The sequence below is a fragment of the Triturus cristatus genome, chromosome 8 (assembly GCF_964204655.1).
Source record: "Triturus cristatus chromosome 8, aTriCri1.1, whole genome shotgun sequence".
Classification (NCBI taxonomy): domain Eukaryota; kingdom Metazoa; phylum Chordata; class Amphibia; order Caudata; family Salamandridae; genus Triturus; species Triturus cristatus.
The window spans coordinates 668415184-668436498 of NC_140591.1; the positions used below are offsets into that span (position 1 = coordinate 668415184).

Genomic DNA, 21315 nt, shown 5'->3' on the forward strand with positions numbered 1-21315 from the left:
ACCTCTATAAGTATGGACATCTAAATTTGATTATAAGATACTATTATTGGCATGTAGATATTGGCTCAAAATCTGAAAATCTTTCAAAATACCATACTACTGTGACTATGCTCCAATATGGGTGTCCCCAGGAACACCACAATGTCTGAAAGACAAACTCTCAAACACTCTTATTGAGGAGGGAATAATGAGATGTGGTCAGTTGCTTAAAATAAATACCTTAGTCGATTGGGAACATATGTCACTATTAACCAATGGTAGTCTCTCCAGATTCAAGTACTACCAATTGGCAAGTTGGAAAAAATCCCTGGAGAAGGACGGTGAAGGGAATGGCGAGCTGGAAGCTATGCTACTTGGTGGCTCAAAACAGAAGAAGGAGATCTCATGTTGGTATTGAATGCTAATACTTGCAGAGGAAGATGAGTTTACCTTGCCTACAGAGATATGGGGAAAAGATCTGCCATCGCTGGATGTACAAAACCTCTGGCAAGTATCGATGTCTACTTTGTTGTATATCATCAGTGTAGCTCCTCTCAGGAAAAGTAATTTAATTACAGTGCACAAGGCGTAGTGGACGCCGGAAAAACTGATGAGAATCTGTAAACAATCAGTGAAGTATTGTCCTCAGTGTGGAGAGAAAGAGGATAATGACAGACACATGTTTCGGCAAGATGTGGGTAAGGTTCTTTTGGAAGTGCTGGGTGAAAAGCTGGAGGTAAGCATAAGTTTAGTTCTGTTCCTACGGGAGGTAAGTGGCTGGCCTCGGTCCAAAAGCTATGGGGCCATATTATCAAGGTTACCACTGTCTCTGCAACCATTGTCCGTCTGGCACACACCGATACAATGTGCCATTGCATCCAGGAGGAGGGCCTGATCCTAATTAGAGTGCCTAAGAGAGGCCATTTAATTCTCCCCAGTAACAACATTATTTCTCAAGAGAGCAGAGATGACAAATTAAAAGTCAGGCCAGAATTACCCTGCTTAACTGAGAGACTCGCAGCAGTACAATTGGCGCTCTTTATGCCTAATTATAACTGCAGAGCAAAACCAAAGGGGATGATGGACGGAGTGTTGAACATGGCAAGCACTCACCACCAGTCAACTGATCTGGGTTTAATCCATCATCTGCTCCAAGCTAGAATGACTAATACCGGTTAACCCTCTGGGAAGCTGCATTTCAATTTTAGCTAATAGGTTCCACTGTAGATATAAATCTAAATCAATCCAATACAGATACAAATGGAGCAGTGCAGCACAGGCTAAGTTTCAGTTTCATGTGAGTGCATGTAACCGGTTACATGGTACTTTCTTGGTATTTCTTTCGCTGAGAGTGACCTTGAGTTTCCGCAGCACAAAAGCTGAGGTAAATACTTGAGTATCCCAATTACATACTCTTTCCCTTTCCTTCCTGAAATAATGTTTTCAGACAATAACATGAATGTAACGTGCAGAAAAAAGTCAAACAACATATATGCGATAAAGCAAGTGGATAGATACAAGGGGTCATTTTTAGTTTGATGATGAGCCTCCGGAGGTCCCACATTCGGCAGCTTGACAGCAGCATGGCTGACAAATTGAGATTTCCCCCTCATGTGGGCAGGGACATTTCACAAAAAATGCTTCTAACATCTGTTTTTGCAAAATTGCAATGCTGAGTGGGACCTCATGTGATAGTGGTGATTTCTGTTATAGTTTTTGCTTCTCTGAAACAAATCCACAAAATGGGATGTCTTTATAAAAAACTTAGAAATGAAGAAATGTCCTTGAAGGGCAATTAGCTTCTCCCCGAGATTTGTAGACATTTCTGCTTAAATGGGATGAGCCATCAGACAATACATTTGAGGGCAGGCCTCAGTTGAACAGGTCAGTGGTGTGAGGTTCCCATGGTGAACCCAGCAGTGGATAACCAGCGGTTCCCTCTTCAGAAATGAGATTGGGAACTCGTGAGCCTACAAGTGTATGATATCCACCAGTTTTGGTACTTGTGATGCATGCTTTTCACTGCAAATTGCCTTCTGAATCTACAGGCAGTTTGCTTATAGGCAGCAGACTAGCCAAAGCACTTCACAGGGACTGCATTGTTCCAAAGGCGGAGAGCTGAATAAATAAAATATTTAGGCCAGATATATTAAGGTTTACATCATCACAAAATGGCTCAAAGCAACACAAAGTGACACATTAGTGTTTACTTTCTAGTGCACACCATATTTCATGCTGGAAAGTGCTAATTTCTAAGGCTAAAACGTACTTTGCACTGATTTACATTTCTTGCATTAAAGGTGTGCTACTTTGACGTATCAGTGCAAACACCTAGAGGTTTTGACACACAGGCCAATCTAGTCAGATAGCCATACCAAAACCTAACACCTCCTTGAAGTAAGAGGATGGGGACATGTGTTAATTTCTTTAAGAAATATACATTGCATGTGTGCTGAAGTGTATTGTACACATCAAAGGAGTCAGATCCTTCTGGGTTTGAACAGTCATCGGAATGTAAACTGGACGGCCTACCTTTCAATCCAAAAACGTATGCTAGACTGTTTGAAATCATCTCTGCATCATGATGCGAATGTCTGCCATGCAAGCAGCATAATTCGAGCACCAGTGCAGGAAATGATGGCAGCAGCAAGGCCAATCCATGCTCTGAGATTTGTGCTTTAGGCAATTAGGTTGCTGTGCTGCATTGCAGGAAAAATTAGTAAATCTACCCCTACATGCCAATACCGTGAATGACGGAGAGGTAGAAGAAGGTTCTTTCACAACACTTATCTTCAAAGTCACTAAAGAAGAATAAACACTGCTGTTAGATATGTGCCTGGTGTGAGTGATGCCTCTCAAGAAGAGATAGCAGCAAGGGGTTAAGAAGGGTAAACATTGTATTGAGAAAGTGCAAAAGACCGTGAGTTCTAAGAAACATACAATAGGTTTGCATAATTTTGGCCAGTTCAGTTGTACCTAAGTGCTAGACACATAAATTAAAAATGTCTTCATTCTGCTGGTGCATGAGGCTTGTAAATCATTGCCTGTTTTGAGAGATAATTGAATCTCCTTGAAGCAGGAGTTAACAGTGGGAAATGTTTTCATTTCTCAAAATAAAACATGCAGTGCAAGTATTCTGGAGTGCATTACACACATTCAATAAGGTGGATCCTGTTGAATTTGTTTAGGTATAGGAATGTTTACTGGAAAGGCATGACTCCTGTCCAGAAGCTACGCTAGATTGCATACACGCATCTCTGCATCATAATGTAAGGCTGTGGCTCACTCAAGGCAGCCTAAGAAGAGCACCTGCAAAGTGGATGGCAGCAACCTGACAATCTTAGTATATACCTGAAAACTCTGCAAGGTTTTGCGTAGTTTCACGAACTGTAGAACTCTTATACACTGCACTGATTTTTAGCACCGGGAGCTTGTCTTGTGCTGTAAAAGTTACACAAACTGCATCACAAGGTGTGCCAGAGGTGGCTGCTTCTTTCTGCAGGTCAAGTAGATTTTCTACTCGAGCGGCAGCTTTCGCAAACGAAGTGTGCAAGTTTCTCAATGCGAGCGATAGAGACCTGCCGTGACTGCCCACATTGAGAAATCTCACCAGTATGTAGTCTAGCGCTCATTTTTCCTTGTTCGCCAACTTAATCTTGGCAAGCCGTGAGCAAGAAACCCTCCTCCATGCGGGCAGAGTCTTTACCAAACTCCACGCTCCAAGAAGAGCGGGCAAATCTCTGCACACTCCGCCAAGGGAGCAGAATTTACCTTCCCCTCCAAGTCTAAACCTCCCTTTCATCTACCTCTGCCACTGGGTCAATTATTGTTAAAGTGCTGCTAATAATGTATTGGTTGTAGTAGTGCCACACTTTAGTAAACTCATTACCCATAGTATCAGTGTAGACACTGCCACAAATCATTATGCAGGTTACCACTGTCCCTGCAACCACTGTCCGTCTGGCACACACCGATACAATGCGCCATTGCAGACGTTCTCTCTCAAATGCATCCAGGAGGAGGGCCCGATCCTAATTAAAGCGCCTAAGAGAGGCCATTTAATTCTCCCCAGTAACCACATTATTTCTCAAGAGAGCAGAGATGACAAATTAAAAGTCAGGCCTGCTTAGCTGAGAGACTCGCAGCAGTACAATTGGCGCTCTTTATTCCTAATTATAACTGCAGAGCAAAACCAAAGGGGATGATGGATGGAGTGTTGAACATTGCAAGCACTCACCACCAGTCAACTGATCTGGGTTTAATCCATCATCCTTCTTTAGCTCACTCTGCCACCCCAGTTCAGACATGGCGATATGCAAATCAGTCTGACCCTGTGCGTCATGGGAAAAGTCCAGCCGAACTGCCAAGCTATGTCTTCCCTGGACCGGAAACAAGCATCCTGGGACCGTTTTCTGGCTAATCAGCCGTCATCAGCCAGGCTAGCTTGAATCCAGTGGCAAAGTGAGCAAGGGACCCACGTCTGGGCATACCCTGCCAACTTAGGGCGAAAAAAGCAAAACCATACTAGAATTAAAATATCCTTGTGACTCCTTTGGGTGAAAACGCTCCTAGACCTGTGTTTTTGGACTGGGATACAGGACACTGGATACCAATACTTTGGTACTTTGGAAACAACAGGGATAAAACAGGAGTAGAGACCATGGATGAAAACCATTTAACCTTTTCACAGCTAGGCCTTTTTTCCCCATGTTAACCTTTTCTTTGGGCAATTTGGGGTAGTCAGTACTTAGGTCCCTGTAACTTCTTATCCACATAAGTTATCCACACCATATCTGCGTCCTTTTCTTCCATCATCCTAAGGATTCTAATGGAACCAAGCATTCATGGATTACTCTGATGTGGACTGCGAAATTAGCCAAAATATAGCAAAAGTTAGTTTTGGGGTGGGGAGTGCTGCAGAAGAAAGCGTCTGTTTTTTTCCTCAATAATGAATCCAGTAAATCAATACATTTCTAAAAAGTAGACAACATTCTGAATTCAGGAAGGGGCTCTTTGCATAGATCCTCCAAGGTTTTCCTATAGAAACTAACAGTTGAAATTAAAATATAATGAAATTGAGTTGTAGTATGGCAGATTTTTTAAAACAATATACCGCTACATCTGCTGGACCCTTCTGGTTGTGGGAATATATAGTACTTGTAGGTTCACTAAGAACCCAAGGTACTCAGAGCCAATAGCTGAGCTGCACCTTGTAATGGTTTTTCATTGTGCACCGGGTATACAGCAATTCATTTGGTAAAATATAAAGATCACAAATAGGTATCAGGGAAAGTTATGTATTTCCGAAATGAAAACACAATATGGAGTTTAGAAGCTGTGGGTATTTGCACAGCTCTAATTTTATGGGTGCCCATACCAGCATGTGAATTAGAGGGGCATTTTTCAAAATGACTTTGTTTCTACACAGTGGCTTACATTTGGAAGGCAGAAATGCATGGAAAGTCAGTGCATTATAACACGTGTACTACTATTCTGTGTTCCACTTAGTCTCTTGATAAAAAATGGAACCCCACGTGTATGGGCAGGCATAGTGCCCACAACAGGAAATGACCCAAAATGCAACCTGCACACATCATATTTCTCCAGTAAAACCGACCCTTATTAGCAATGTGCCTAGCTGTGAATTTTGGATTTTAGACACAAGCTTAGCTTGTACCTAGGGAAACCTGGCAAACCTATACATTTTTTTAAACTGGACACCCAGGGAGGGAATACAGGATTGGGTGATTTGTGTGGCTCTTAGCAAGTTTTGTTACCCAGAATCCCTTACTAACCTCAAACTTTGTAAAAAAAAAAACAAATTCTCACAATTCTGTGATGGAATGTTTTGAAATCTGTGGGGAGCCACATACTTCTACCCACCCAGCATTCCCCCAGGTCTCCTGATAAAAATGGTACCTCACTTGTGTGGGTGGGCCTAGCGCTTGTTATAGGAAATGGCCCAAAACAAAATCAGGACGCACCACATTTTCACAGTGAAAACTGACCAATTTTTACAATGTGCTGAGTTGGGGATTTTGGACCCTAGCTCAGCCAGCACCTAGGCAATCCTAGCAAGCCTGTACATGTTTTTTTTTAAACTAGACATCCAGGGGAATCTAGGATGGGGTGTCTTGTATGGCTCTCACCAGGTTCTGTTACCCAGAATCCCTTGCAAACCTCAAACTTTGTAAAGAAAAAACACATTTTCCTCACGTTTCTGTCATGCAAAATTCTGGAATCTGTGGGGAATCACAATTTTCCATCACCCAGCATTCCCCCAGGTCTTCTGATACAAATGATACCTCACTTTTGTGGGTAGGCCTAGTGCCTGTGACAGGAAATGGCCCAAACACACAATCTGGACACAACACATTTTTCCAGTGAAAACTGACCCTTTTTTGCAATGTGGCTAGCTGTGGATTTTAACCCTAGCTCAGCCGAAACCTTGGGATTTCTAGAAAACATGCACATTTTTTAAAACTGGACACCGAGTGGAATACAGGATTTGGTGACTTGTGTGGCTCTCATCAGGTTCTGTTACCCAGAATCCCTTGCAAACCTCAAACTTAAAAAAAAAAAAAACATTTTCCTCACATATCTTTGATGGAAAGTTCTGGAATCTATGGGTCACCACAAACTTCCACCCACCCAGCATTCAGCCAAATATCCTGATAAAAATTGTACAATACTTGTCTGGGTGGAGCTAGTGCCCACAACAAGAAATGGTCTAGAAGGTACTCTGGAGAATTCAAAATTATTGATTGCAAAAAGATTTGGTTTTTATGAGGGAGTCATGTGCGTTTTTCAGTTCCAGGCTCGGCAGGCATCTAGGGAAAGCTACCAAACCCAAACATTTCTGAAAACTAGACACCCAGGGGTGTCCAGGAAGATGCTGCTTGTGTGGCTCTCCCAACGTTTTCCTATCCACAAATCCCTGAAAACTTCAAACTTAGCTAGAATAATACACATTTTCCTCACATTTCTGTGTGAGAACGTTGTGGGATCACTAGGCTGACACAAATTTCCTACCACCCAGCATTCCCCCAGCTCTCCAGGATAAAAATGCTACCTCACTCATGTGGGTAGGCCAAAATATACGCAACAGGGAAGTACCCGAAATGTTTTGTGGAGACCTCAGAATTGTCTATCACAAAAGGGCCTGGTTTTGCAAGGGCAGCACCTGTGTTTTGGTCCTGAGCTTGGTGTTCATCTAGGTAAACCTACCAAATTCAGAAATACCTGAAATCTAGACATCTGGGTGAGTCGAAGGAGATGGGGCATGCCTGGATCTCCCAGCGTTTTCCTACCTGGAACCCCCTGGAATCCTCAAATTTAGCACAAAAAAACACACTTTCCCCAGATTTTTGTGTGGAAAATTTCTGACATCACCAGGCCGACACACATGTCATACTACCCAGCATTCCCTCAAGTCTCCCAATAAAGATGCTACCTCACTTGTGTGGGTGTACCAAGTGCCCGCGACAGGGAAGGGCCCAAAACATATTGTGTTGACATAAAAATTATCTAGCAAAAAACTACCTGGTTTTGCAAGGATGGAAGTTTCTTTTTTGGTTCCAGGCTTGGCAGCCTTCGAGGGAAAATTACCAAATCAGACATTTCTGTAAACTAGACATCTGGGGGAATCCAGAGAGGTGTGGCTTGCATGGATCCCACAATGTTTTCCTACCCTGAGTACCCTCCAAACCTCAAATTTAGCTAAACAAAATCCCCTTTCTGACTGGTATCACCGCACCGGTGCAAAGTTTCTACCACTCAGTGTTCCCCTTGGTCTCCTGATAAAAATGATCTCTCACTTGTTTGTATGTCTAATGCAGAGTCAGCCTAAAAATGTATATAAAAACAAATATAGCAATTTGTTTTCGCTGCTATTCCCTCAGTCTTTATGTTTTTGGCCCTTCCCTGTCACAGGCCCGTGGCACACCCACACAAGTGAGGTATCATTTTACTCTGGAAACTGAGGGAAATGCTGGGTGGTAGGAAATGTGTGATGCAGTGGTGATCCCACATAGAAATGTGAGAAAAATGTGATTTGTTAGGTGAATTTGAGGTTTGCGTGGAATTCTGGGCAAGAAAATGCTGGTGTATCCACGCAAGCCACACATACCTGCACTCCCCCGGGTGTCTACTTTTTAGAAATGTCTTGGTTTGGTAGGTTTCCATAAATGGCCGCCGAACCTGGGACCAAAAATGCTGGTGCCCCCCTTGCAAAACCAGGTCATTGCGTGATAGGTAATTTTGATGTCTCCACAATGTGTTTGGGGCCTTTCCCCGTAGCAGGCACTTGGCCCTCCCACACATATGAGATACCATTTTTATGAGGAGACCTGGGGGAAGGTGGGGTGAGAGGAAAGTTGAGTCAGCCAGCCTGGTGATACCAGAACTTTCCCACACAGCAATGAGAGAGAAATGTGATATTTGTTCAACAGAGTTTGAGGGTTGCAGGGGATCCTGGGTAAGAAAACTTTGAGGATTACAGACAGACCACACCTCCCTCGACTCCCCCAGGTGTCTAGTTTTCAGAAATGTGTGGGATTAGTAGGTTTCATGCATGCACATGGTCCACCCACACAAGTGTGGTACCATTTTTATTGGAAGACTTGGGTGGTAACATATTTGTGACAGCCTGGTGATCCTACAACTTTCCTAAACAGAAAGGTGAGGAAAAGCTTATTTTTTTAGCTAAATTTGATGTTTCCACAATATGTTTTGGGCCTTTCCCTGTAACAGGCACTTGGCCCACCCACACATGTGAGGTACCATTTTTATCAAGAGACCTGTGTGAACGCTGGGTGGTAGTAAATTTGTGTCAGCCTGGTGATAACAGAACTTTCCCACACAGCAATGTGAGAAACATTTGTTTTTTTATCAAAATGTGAGGTTTGCAGGAGATTCCGGGTAATAATATTATGGGGATTCCACACAAAGCACATCTCTCATGATTCCCCTGGGTATCTAGTTTTCAGAAATGCCTGGGTTTGGTAGGTTTCCCTAGATGGCTGCCGAACCCGGAACCCAAAACGCAGGTGCCCCCGTTGCAAAACAAGGTTGTTTTGTGACAGAAAACGTTGATGTTTGCAAGGGATTCTTATGCAAGCCACACCTCCTTGGACTCTACCAGGTGCCGGTTTTTCAGAAATGTCTGGGTTTATTAGGTTTCCCTAGATGGCCATCAAGTTCGGGACCAAAAATGCAGGAGCCCCCATTGCAAAACCAGGTTGTTTTGAGATGGATAATTTTGATGTCTCCACAATATGTTTTGGGCCCTTCTCTGACGCAGGAACATGGTCCACCCACACAAGTGTGATACCATTTTTATTGAAAGACCTGGTGGAATGCTGGGTGGTAGAACATTTGTGTCAACCCGGTGATCCCAAAACTTTACCATGTGAGCAAATGTTTATGTTTTTTGCTAAATTTGATGTTTGCAGGGGATTCATGCAAGCCACACCTCCCTGGATTTTAACAGGTGTCTAGTTTTCTGGAATGTCTGGGTCTGGTAGTTTTCCTTAGATGGCCGCCGAGCCCGGAAAAAAAAAACAGGTGCCCCCCGCTCTATCACAAATCAGTCTGTTTTTGCAAAGAAGGCTCCTGCGTTTTTTTCTTCCGGGCTATGTAGCTATCTATGAAAACCTACCAAACCCGGACATTTTTAAAAACTAGTCACCCAGGGGAGTCCAGGGAGGTGTGGCTTGTGTGGACACCCCAAAGTTTTCTTACTCAGAACTCCATTCAAACATCAGATTTTGCTAAAAACATTACATTTTCCTCACATTTCTGTGTGGGAAAGTTGTGGGATCACTAGACTGACACAACTTTCCTACCACCCAGCTATCTCCTCCATATTCCCACGGGAGAAAGAAAGACTTTGCCCATTTTTTGGGAGGTGGGTGCATTAGCATTTCCATTCAGGGCAGCCCCCACCCCTCTTTCATTAAAAAAAAATCCATTGTGTCTAGTAGGTATTCTGACCTCTCTGGGGGGCAGATTAGGGTAATAACTCCCATCTGCCCCTCAGGGCAGAAAGACTTTCCCTTTTGTGTTTGGGAGGTGGGGGCATTAGCATGTCTATTTTGGGCAGCCCCTACGCAATAAAATAAATCCCTAATAACTATTGGGCTTTCTGCCCTGCCTCAGCAGTTTGGGGAAGCTCTTCTCCAGCTCCAGAGACTGAAAATAAGCTCTTCTCCAGCTCCAGAGACTGAAAAAGAATACAAAAATCCCTTTGCTGTTTCCAGCAGAGGGATTTGGTGGTATTGTGCAGAGGATAGAATGTTTCCGTCCGTGTCACACTAGCACCGTGGTGCATGAAGGAACCATGCCTTCATGAGCACTGAACTATTTAAAGGAATGCTTTGTCTGTTGTTTATTGACAATATTGACAAATAAGATAATGTTTTCTTCTGTCTTATGTTTTGCCATTCAACATGACGCAGTCATAATTAAATTGATTCCATATATATTTGATTTGTAAGCTGTGTTGAGCACAAACACTAAATATATAACTTAATCTAAGGTAGTGTTGAGAGGACATTGTATGTATGATTGCATGGCCCAAATATTTTTCACAATTTGAAGTGATATGGAGAGATCTGGACAGGAGATTTAAAATAGTGGGAAAAGATGTTGTGCTGGACGCAGAATGGATGGCAGAGATGAAGACACTTAAGCTGGGATGGGGACTCATCTGATGTACTTGATGGGTTTATGAACACAACATACATGGAGTGCCTTTGCAGAAAAGAGGGTAAGGTGGCATGTCTCTTGACATGGCTGTTAAAAGCCTTAGGAAAAATATACTATATCTTAAGGGGGATAGAGAAAAATACATTGCGTCCCAAGGGGGGATTACTGCACAATGTTGCACCATCTAACAGGGGTTTATAAATAGCAACTAAATATGATAGATAACACAACAGATTCAGGGACTCCTTGAGGGGATCACCTTTCAAGACTGACAAAAGAGGATATGCTGGCTGCCCCACTTACTAGAGAGGATATACCTAAAGCTAAAATTGATATGTAGGTGAGGAAACCCCAGGGAGCCACAGGTTGCTTTGCTACTGATCTTTATCAGTCCTTCACCAGGATTCTCTCGGGAAAATCGCTGGAGGTATTTCTTGAAACATATGAGATGCAGCAGCAATTGTCAACTACTATGGAGAAGGAAGCACTGATTATCTTGATACCAACACCTTATAGGGACCCACAGAGGTAATTTAATGCTGTTTGTTACCCCTAATTAACAGAAATATCAAACTGTTAAGTAAAAACACTGTTAACCATGAACCTGTGTAACAGACAATTTGATCCACAATAAACAATGTGTTTCATGCCTTTCAGAAACACGCCATTCAACACGATAAATTGGGGCCATGGACGGTTGTTGGCATAGATAAAGAGTTGGAGAAGGCAATACCTTAAATGGGGTTAAACTGCTGTATGCATCAGCAAATGTTAGAGATCAGAGAATGCTGAGTATTGTCTGACAGTTGGACTCTAGTTAAAAGCAGGACGTGTTGTTTTCCCTTTTTGCAGCTCCCACTTACAATTGTATTGAAGATGCCAGAGTGTAGGGTAAGAGTAGCAGTGTCAGACTGGGGCATACAAATAGGAGATACAGCAAATCTAATGTTAATAGATGATAGTGTTATTTACATGACATACTTTGAGCAATTGGAGCCCATAATTTTAAATTAATTTGTTAGATATGGAAAGATGTAAAATGAAAACAAATTGGAAAATAAACAAAGCTGTATCCCTTGCATAGGCCATTGCGCTCCCCACAATGGTGGCTAGTTCACACCTGCTTCCCGTGGCCGTGTCTGTGGGGAGTGGGGCAGTCAACACACAAAAGCACCCTGTCCACATGTCGTGTGTAGGGGAGAAGCAGGCTGTCAGCTTCCATGCTGGCAGAGGAGTATGCCATCTGGACTAGGAGCAGGCAGAGGCAGCTGGGAGGTGAGTTTCTCAAACTGCCCTATCATCCAAGAGCGTTGAGGTGCCCTTGTAGGACCTGGTACTCACAAGAAAAAATGGGGGGAAACATGGAAATTGTGTATCACGAGGCCGCATTACAGATATAAATGCATCCAGAGCCACTCATTATTTATTCAAGCTTCCCAGCTGGTGGTCCCCATAATGCCTTGCTGGACTTTTTCTGCCCAAAAAACGGTGCTTTGCAGTAGCTCCTCAATGGGCAGTGGCACCACCAACGGTGGTGTGGAGGCCTGCAGAAGGCATAGCAGCTCCCCCAAGTAATTTTGAAGCAAACAGTGACCATGTGTTTCTGGGATCATTAAAGTTATGACCACCCAGGATTTTCAGATATATTTGACATTCCCAATGCTAGTGCCTTTGTTCTACAGCTGAGAGTGCAGGTCCTTCTTGGGGCTGGCTCTATTTTGTGTGGTCTGAATGTGTATAAAAAAATACACTAACACATGTTATGTTTATGTCCAATACTTTTTCTTTGTTGTCAGTAACAATTTGAAATGTTATACTGATAGTAATCATTGGATATGCACATGGTTATTCTTAAGGTGTAGTTTGTTGGTGTTTTAAAATGGTTAGCCTTTGACAAAGTTAACAGGTTAGCATGATATGCTGTGATGATCCCCGATAAAGCCAAAAGGCATGTTTTACTTGAAGTGATAAACTCTATATTCTGATGTGTTTTCTGGTAGGAGTTTTGGGATACTGTGATTTTGGGGGTTGTGTTTCTTTAGGGGGTCAAATGGGGCTGCAGAATGTCACCAAGGTCATTTCCATCTGCCTGATGTATGTATTTGTAAATTAATGCATATTATTTAGAAATGTGTGTGTATGTAATACATGTACTTTTACATTTCTAAAGAAAAAGCACAGACTGGTCAATCATGTTGTTATTGTGTGTCAATGAATGGTGATTACTAGCCCACACTACCTCCCCTGAGTAGGTCTTGGACAGCTTGGTGCTTGGTTCCCAGCAAGGGGAAATTGTGGGCCTATAACCTACACAGGCCTCACATCCTGCACAACTAATAACCCAATTTCCTACAATGACCAAAACCTCCTCAGAGCCTTGGGCTGAAATGTGCTGAAATGTCTTGAAAATTAGGTAAATGATAACAAAATTGTAGATTTGTGATTATTCACAAAACCTTGAGAGGAAAATTCCCACCCTTAATAAGGTCAGAGCAGTGGCGGTGCGTGCATTGGGGGCGTTGGGGCGTAGCCCCCCCGCCCGTAGCTCCATCGGCGTTTCCAAACTTATTTAAACTCAAGACGCCGAGGGAGAACCAACTGACAATCATGTCAGTCAGCATGACGTCGGACCGCCCACCCCCTTCAGAGTCTGAAGGGGGTGGGCGGTCCGGCGTCATGTTGACTAACATGATTGTCAGAGTAGACCAGGGGCAACAGGCAGCAGCACAAGTGCGCATGAGTGGGGACGGAGGGCGAATTTTCACCCGTGCCCAGTCATGCGCACTTGTGTTTGCACTGGCTTGCGCATGCCCATTAGGAGCCCCTCGGTCTCCTAATGGGCAGGCGGCGGGCATAGCGTAAGCTGTGCCGTCAGCCAATCCTGGCGCTGCTGGCAGCGCCAGGATTGGCTGAGAGGGGTTGGCAGGCCCCTCCAGTGCCGTTCGTGAAGGCACCCAGGGGAGCAGTCGAGCAGAGGTCTGAGAGGTGGCGTGGACCGGCTGTGACTCAGGTAAGTTTTTTGCTTACTATATTTCATTGTTTCCTCAGCCAACACGACTATGTATGCTGGGGCTTGTAGGACAATGTTTACAATTGAAAATCGTTATTTGTCAATGTGCCCGCCTTTAAAGCGTCCCAGGATATCTCATCTTATTTAATGTTTCTGTTAAATGAGCACAGGCACTCTACTTTGTAGCCTAAATGTTTGGAGATGGAGTATTTCCAAGGGCATTTTAGTAGAGGGTTCAGTTCTTACAGCGACATTATTAATTGACATATCTCAGTTGATCCTGACTCGCGTCGCGTTCTAATATGTAATGTACAATCAGAGAAGCTTGCAGGGGTGAGCAGGAAGTGTCTTCAGACAGGTTGCTTCCCCTTATAATTTGTGGGATTCCCGTCTGATCTTTGATTGTTATTCGTGAAAATAATAGAGGCAACATAAACCGGGGTTGTAGCCTCGTAAAAGCCAAAATGTAAATCTACCAAAGTTATCCATTTCAAGTTACGTCAATGAGTATTCCTGAAAATAAAAATATATATTTGAGGCTGATGTATGTTTTTGGGGCAAAAAGGTGAGCTTATCTCACTTATAACGGGCTAACAAGTATCGAGCAATGTAGTCACCTCGCCAGAAAACTAAATTGCGTTGCCTTCCAGAACTGCCTATCTGGACTATGAGAGACATGACAGGTGCATATTATAGGGTACTCGTGTCAAGGCACAAAGACAGGGGCTCGAGCTAAACTCGTGAGTCACTATTATGGGGAAATGAAAGCTGAGGTGAACTGGCAGATGAGCATTAAGATAGCTGTTCTCTGAGGAGGAGAAATACTTAGTATTGTTGGCAAAAAACTGTTCCTTTCAATATAATCACTCTGTTTTACAAGCATGGGCAAACATTTGTAGCTTTAAAATATGGACGTTTCCGAATTTATTTTCTTAACTTTCAACGCCACAGTAAGTGGAATTGTTTTAAATGCCATGGTGTTGGAGAGAGAAAAAAAACAGAATAAAAGTTTTCTTAATAATCTTTGATTGGATATAGGCTGTGGTGGGCTGTCACTAAACTCCAGTAAAGATATGTCCGTCCATTTAGAGAGTAAGTTGTCCCAGAAGCAGCTTTTGTGAGCAATCAAAAATGTATGAGTTAAATGCTAAAGTGTACACCAAGATACCTTCATCATCTAATCTCTTTGTAGCAAATACCTCAAGACTGGGATCTGCAGTACCAACAAGTTGAAGATAGTGGATTTTAAGGTCACTAAGAAGCCCATGAAAGTAAAAAAAAAATATTCCAGATTAGCTACATTTAATACCGGTGGATTCCTGTTGTAGCCATTCGAAAGATGGCAGGATTTTTTTCTATAACAGTCAGCGTTTTCGGTCATCACAATATTTTTCAGCCATATTCTCTATTACCAAATTTGTAGTGTAGAGTTCTGCTCTTTCGCTGTCGTCATTGGCCAAAAACAATAGAAGATATGTGATCATTGCACTGCATTCATAAAAGTAGACTACTCTTGAATTAATCCAATAAAAATCAATAAAAAGAAGAGCAATAACTATTAATGAGAACTATGGTTCAAGCATTCTTTTGCATGATGGCACATGTCTAATGCAGTGCTTAATTCATAATGTTAGCAATATGTGTAGAACAGTAGGCACTGTTTATAGGCATGGAGCACTGTGCACAACAATGGCATCAACCACAGAACATATGCCTCCATGTATCTGACTTATATTTCTGGAAGGGTGGAAGGAAGGATGGAAGGATAGCTAGATGCATATGTGGATATAGTGATGGGTGGATGTGTGGAAGGATGTATGTATACAAGTGTGAAAGGGTGGATGAAGGGATGGTGGCTGAATGGATATGTGGGTAGAAAGATGAAGAGATTGTCAGATGAATAGGCAGAAGGGTGAAAGGATGGATGGAAGGAGTATGAAGGGGTGAAGGGAAGGGTTCCTGCTTATTTACCTTTACTGCTCGTTGAGATTAAAGATTTGGTTCAAGAGGGGGATATTTTAATTTTCTAGCTATTTCCTTGTACTATGAGTTATGACACTGTATTCAAATTTAAATCCTAGTGTTTGTAAACCCCAAACACAAAAGTGCAAGAACCTGTAAACAACCATTTGCACTACATTTTTAGACTTTGCACCGTAATCTGAAGGAGGCTCACAATGGCATATGTAGGTGGAAATTGGTGTGCAGGTCTATGCACTATTAATTATTGGAAAGTATACTTCCCACATCCAGTGTTATTTGAAAATAAGGTGCACGTTGCTTTTTGCATAGTTCAGGATTCTTTTACTGACAGGGATGCATAGATTGCATGGTCCAATTTTTCCTCAAAATGTCTAGATTATACAGTTCACATCGGTGATGGTGCCAATTAGGCAACTTTTTATCTGCTTAGTTTAAGTCATGAAGGGCGTATGGTAGGTTGGTTACATTTGTCTCACTTTCTTCAGGTAATTGGACTAATTGTAAACTAACATTTCCACTAACCGTTGTAGAAATAACATTTACACCAAAAGACAGAGGAAAAAAACAAATTTTGACTCCAGTTTATTGAAATATTGATGTAACATAGCACTAGTGTAATCCATGTAAACTGAACATTTTGGTTTTAAATTGCTCCAGTGCAGTCTTTGTGATACAGCTGGATACCGTGCGTTTTCACCCAGGAATAAAGGGCCATGAACATTTTAAAAAGATTTGGTTGGTAGAACTTGTGTGTTACTGAAATGTCTTACTAAATGAAATAACAATTAATATTCGAGAATATAGGTATGAGCATACGTACACAGTTATCTCTACTATAATCAGACACTGAAACAGACCATTGAATGTTGGAATGTAAAATCTTGTCCCGCTTTGGGGTAACTTAAAATTTTGTCTGCTACAGGAATTTTTAAATATGAGAGAATGTTAATTTGCTTTGGCAAGTCATGCATTGTAGACTGCACTTAACACACATGAAATGACACATGGGAGGCCTGCTTTGGCAGTGAATTGGATCTGGAATTTCTGAGTTTGAGTTGCATGGTCAATATTTGTGTGTCACTTTCATAGGTATTTAGACTGTGTTTCTGTTTTATACTGTTTCTGCCTACATATTGAGCCACAGTTTTGGTTGATTTTGATTGCAGTGGCTCAGTTTATTTGGTGATTCACAATTCCAATCATGGGTAAAACATGGCTTGTTGAACATAGATGAGATGTACTTGAAAATAATTGTTGGATTGCGTATTGCAGTTCAGGTTTTCAATTTGACAAATCTTTTTACTTCTTACCACCGAAATATGAGTGTCTTCCTGGTCGAGGACCACACTGCTTTTTCTCTTATCTGTCTTGTATCAAGACCCTGCTGGACTATGGGGTGAAAGAAAGCTTGAATAAGCAGCTACCTATGTTATTTGACATCTCTTTATTAATGTAATAACTGCACTTTCACAATTGCTTTATTAACCTTCCTGCTTTCTCAAACTTGCTTGAAAATGCACCATTTGTCCACTCGTTTTTCAAAATTTTCTCGGGGGGGGGGGGAAATCCCCCCGAACCCCCCTTAGGTTGTTCGGGCTCGCTCGCTACGCTCGCTCGCTGCGGTGCAGTATGCCAATACTTTTACGCCTCACCACTTTCAAATGTCACCAGCCGCCACTGGGTCAGAGATGTATTCCGGTCAAGAGCACGAGTCAGTTCTTTTTCAGGAAATGAATAATGAGGGAATACCGCCAAAATGTTGAAGTTGTAGGGTTATGAATTTTTACACTGGAAGTTTAGATATCCCATGGAGAAAAAAGAAAAAAGTGCAAAAAACATTTAAGCAGTTGCACGTTTACACCCACAACATTTTCAACTATATGTGCTCAAGTATGTGAGTGCTCTTAAAAACCTGCAAATGTCACAGCTTTGCATAGAATCCCTAGAACATTTTGTCAATTTCAAAATTAATCATACAGTTTCCCCAAACTGACCTATCAATTGAAATTGACAATTATCTTTTCAAAAAATGAGCGAGGTGCACATGCAATGGAAAATTCATTTTGTCAAAAATGGTTATGCGTTTGTTTGTCATGCCAATGACTTGACATTCCTGCTTGTATAATTCCATCAGTTTTTGTGGTGTTCCATTCTTACCATGGAAAGGTAGGTTGCTCTGCCTTGGCATAAACAAATCTCCGACCACTTTCAAGGTGAGATCAAGTTTGAAAGGAGGTTGAGAATACCCCAAAACTCGCAGGTTTTTAAGTGCCCCCAAACTTTCCAGGGAAACTTCACGCAGGAGCACCCACTCCATGTGAGAGTAAAAAGGTTGATTCTCACAGGTAGAGCATCTTTTCACGCAGCTTTATTTCCAGCTTTACCGCCACAATGCATTTTGCATTGAGATGATTATCGAATAAACAATGCTTATCATATGTGCATCTTTAGCAATTCAGATATTTTACTCTATACACTATGGGCTAATATTGGCCGTTATGTATCAGAGGTAAGCACTTTAGGAAAAATGTTTTTATTTGTGTACCATTCCTTTAGGTATGAAAATATTTATGTCTGTTATGCTCAGTGTTTAAAAATTACTTTTATAAAAGCTCAACAATACTTTTCAAGCCTGAAAACTGGGGACTTCTTCATATAAATCATCTGCAATACAGATATCAAACTACAATTATTTGACAGTTATGGAATGAAAACAAACATGCATGTGAGAATAATATGCATCTTTAGACAGCTCCAATAAATGTATGAAATTCATAAAAATTAAGGGGCTTAGTTATGAGCCCCTTGTTGCGCCGCTATTGTGCCACTTTTCGTGACACAGCAGCGGCGGGAACAATGTGCCACGTTGCGGCATATTTACAAAGTGACGCCTATAGGCAGATGCATGACTTTGTAAAGCCCTGTGCCACATTATACCTGCGTCAGGTATAATGTATGCAGGGTGGGCATTCTGATGCAAGAAAGCCTCTTAAAAGTGGCGCAGTGTAATCTTTCACATTTCACTGCACCACTTTTACAAAGCAACTACGTAAAATCTTTACGCCTGCCTCATGGCAGGAGTAAGGGTGACGCAGTGCTATAATCACAGCCCTCCCCCTGCCTTGCTGGAGCTGCACCACGCTTTCCACAATACTCCAGCAATGAGTCAGGTTGGCGCCGACTGGTACGTCAGTAATACTGAGGTTTCTGTCATTCCTTGTGACATCATGCATCATACAGTAAATACGACGCATCCATCATGTCGCAAGGAGCGTGCGGTGAAAGCTGTTGCATCGCTGCTTTCACGCATTGGACAGTTTTCATAAATAAGGCCCTAAATCTTAAGCATACTACACTATACCAAAAATAGCTCTTTAAAATATATATATACTAAACATTCAAAGTATTTTTGGTTTAAATCGAATACAGTTACTGTGATATTGATATACTTATTATTTTAAGCATTCAAAACACGTATCAGGAAAACTGCAATTTGAATTCCAGGCTGAAAAGTTTCTTTAAAGAATCGGAAAACATTATAGTACATTAGGTCACATAAGTTCTAAAACCTTTCTAAATTTCAAGCTTTGCATTTCTTACACCATCTTGTATATTTTTAATGGTGCATGCACAAGCAAGGGCAGAGTACTTCATCTGAATCCTGACTAGTAAAAAACATTTGAGGGGAACTTATTTCTCGGACTAAACTTTTGATCACATTCTGACAATATATCAAAATCACAGAATCCAACCCGACCAGTTCTAAAGTATATCCTTATAGATACAATGATCTTGTTTCTATTTAATATTAATTATCCTGAGCATAATATTGTTTACGCAGTTTAATATGCGCCCAAGGGCCTTGATTTATTAAAACAGCTGTATCTCCCTCAATGTATACACACAATAACTACGAAAACCTCTTCTCAAGAGTCAATTATAGTTTGGGAAATATTTCCACCATTACAAACAGCAACAATGTCCCACAGAGGTAGATTTATAATACACAATTTTATTTATCAAAAATATATTTTTAAATTTTTAACCTTTTCAACATCAATTCTAGAATGCATTTCAATATGTTTATAGTTTTACAAAATAGAATACATAGTCAGAGCCAAAATAGAAAGCGAGCCCAAGAAAGAAACAAACAAACAAAATGACATTGCAAAAAGACTGTCTCTGTTGTGCATACTAACAATCCAAACATTCACTCCATTCACACTACAAAACATAGTTTAACATATAAAAAAAATGATAATACATTTCAAAAAAATGTACAAATAAAAGTGAAAGAGAGACTAAAGCGCCGACACGCGTTTCGGAGTGGGATCAGAGACCCACGATTCCTTCGTCTGGGCGCAACAATCCTATAGTGCTTCAAGGAGGGGTCAGATTAAATCCAGAATCTTCCAGTACATTATTTTTCACATGAGTACATACATGGGCTCTAGGTAACAATAAATGGAAACTTGAAAGGACACTTTTATCAATGTGTGCCAAAAAGCGTAGGTCCATGCATAGGAGCAATTATAATGATGCAATAAATGGGATCTCCATAATTGCAGAAATCTAGTATAGCTGCTTATGGTGCTGTTAATAACAGGCAGTCTTAGCGGTGGAAGAATCCATAATAAAAGTCTCAATGGAAGCAGGTAGCTGGTAGAAGTTCCTACTCTATATATACAGAGTTGCCAAGGAGCTCGTCAAGGCGGTCCTTTTAATGGTATGTAGCGACTTGGGTTGGAATAGAGCGTCAATAAAACATCAACAATCCGGAGAATGGACTAAAAGATTCTGTACGTTGGGGAAATTACTAGAGTCCATTATAGATTAAAGGGGCACTTGAATATGGGATGAGAGGTCAGGCAAAATGGCCGGGTATGCGAAACCGGTGTCGAACCTCAATGTATACCATAATCACTTTGCAAGGATGCAAGTAAATATTGTTTACATTTTAAACAAAGCTCATGTGAACTCACTGGTTAGTGACCTGCCTTCATTTTACAATGTGACTGATGTACTGATCAGTCACAAAATACACATTCATAGGAGGCTGCAAAGACTACGCCTCATTAATTTATTAGACAGGAGGGGGCATATTTACAAGCCCCTTGCGCCACTTTTGCGTCACTTTTAACATGGGAAAAGTAACGCAAAAGTGGCGCAAGGGGCTTGTAAATATGCCCCAAAGTATTTTGCAACTATCTATGATAACCTGTAAAATGGTATGATTGAGGTATGGGAAGTAGGCAGACCTCTATCCCGGCAATTACATTCAGTTCATGTTAACATTTTCTTTTTTTTAAATTAAATAAAACAATTAGCCCCTTCCCATAAGGGACAGGATCTCCTTTAAACAATAAAAATGTTGCCATGCCATGACATTGGTGGAGCATGCAGTGGTCTCCTGGACCCAGTGTCAGCTCCTCCCGAGGCTGCCTACCGCAATTCAGAGACAGCTTCCACTTTGCCAGTGGGTTACCGCCCCACATTGGCTGATAACATTTTAGTAGTGATCTGCAACTGCAATTTCAGACTCAAAGCATTGATACTTAATATGGCAACTGGCAACAAGGAAGTGTATGAATTTTTCATGTTCCCTCCTCTTTATGATTCGCAATGAATCACCCCAG

At 41.6% G+C, this 21315-nt stretch overlaps 1 long non-coding RNA gene across 11 annotated transcripts in view; it reads right to left on the reverse strand.

The window, feature by feature from the left end:
* Window positions 1–21315, reverse strand: part of LOC146802528 (uncharacterized) — a 153586-nt gene that overhangs the window by 60137 nt on the left and 72134 nt on the right. Inside the window, exon 6 of one of the 11 annotated variants that reach the window (XR_014967763.1) lies at window positions 17379–17467. The exons of the other annotated variants lie outside the window; for them this stretch is intronic. This is a non-coding gene — a long non-coding RNA (uncharacterized LOC146802528). Of the gene's footprint in view, window positions 1–17378; window positions 17468–21315 lie in introns of those variants that run through there. 11 annotated transcript variants of the gene reach the window in all.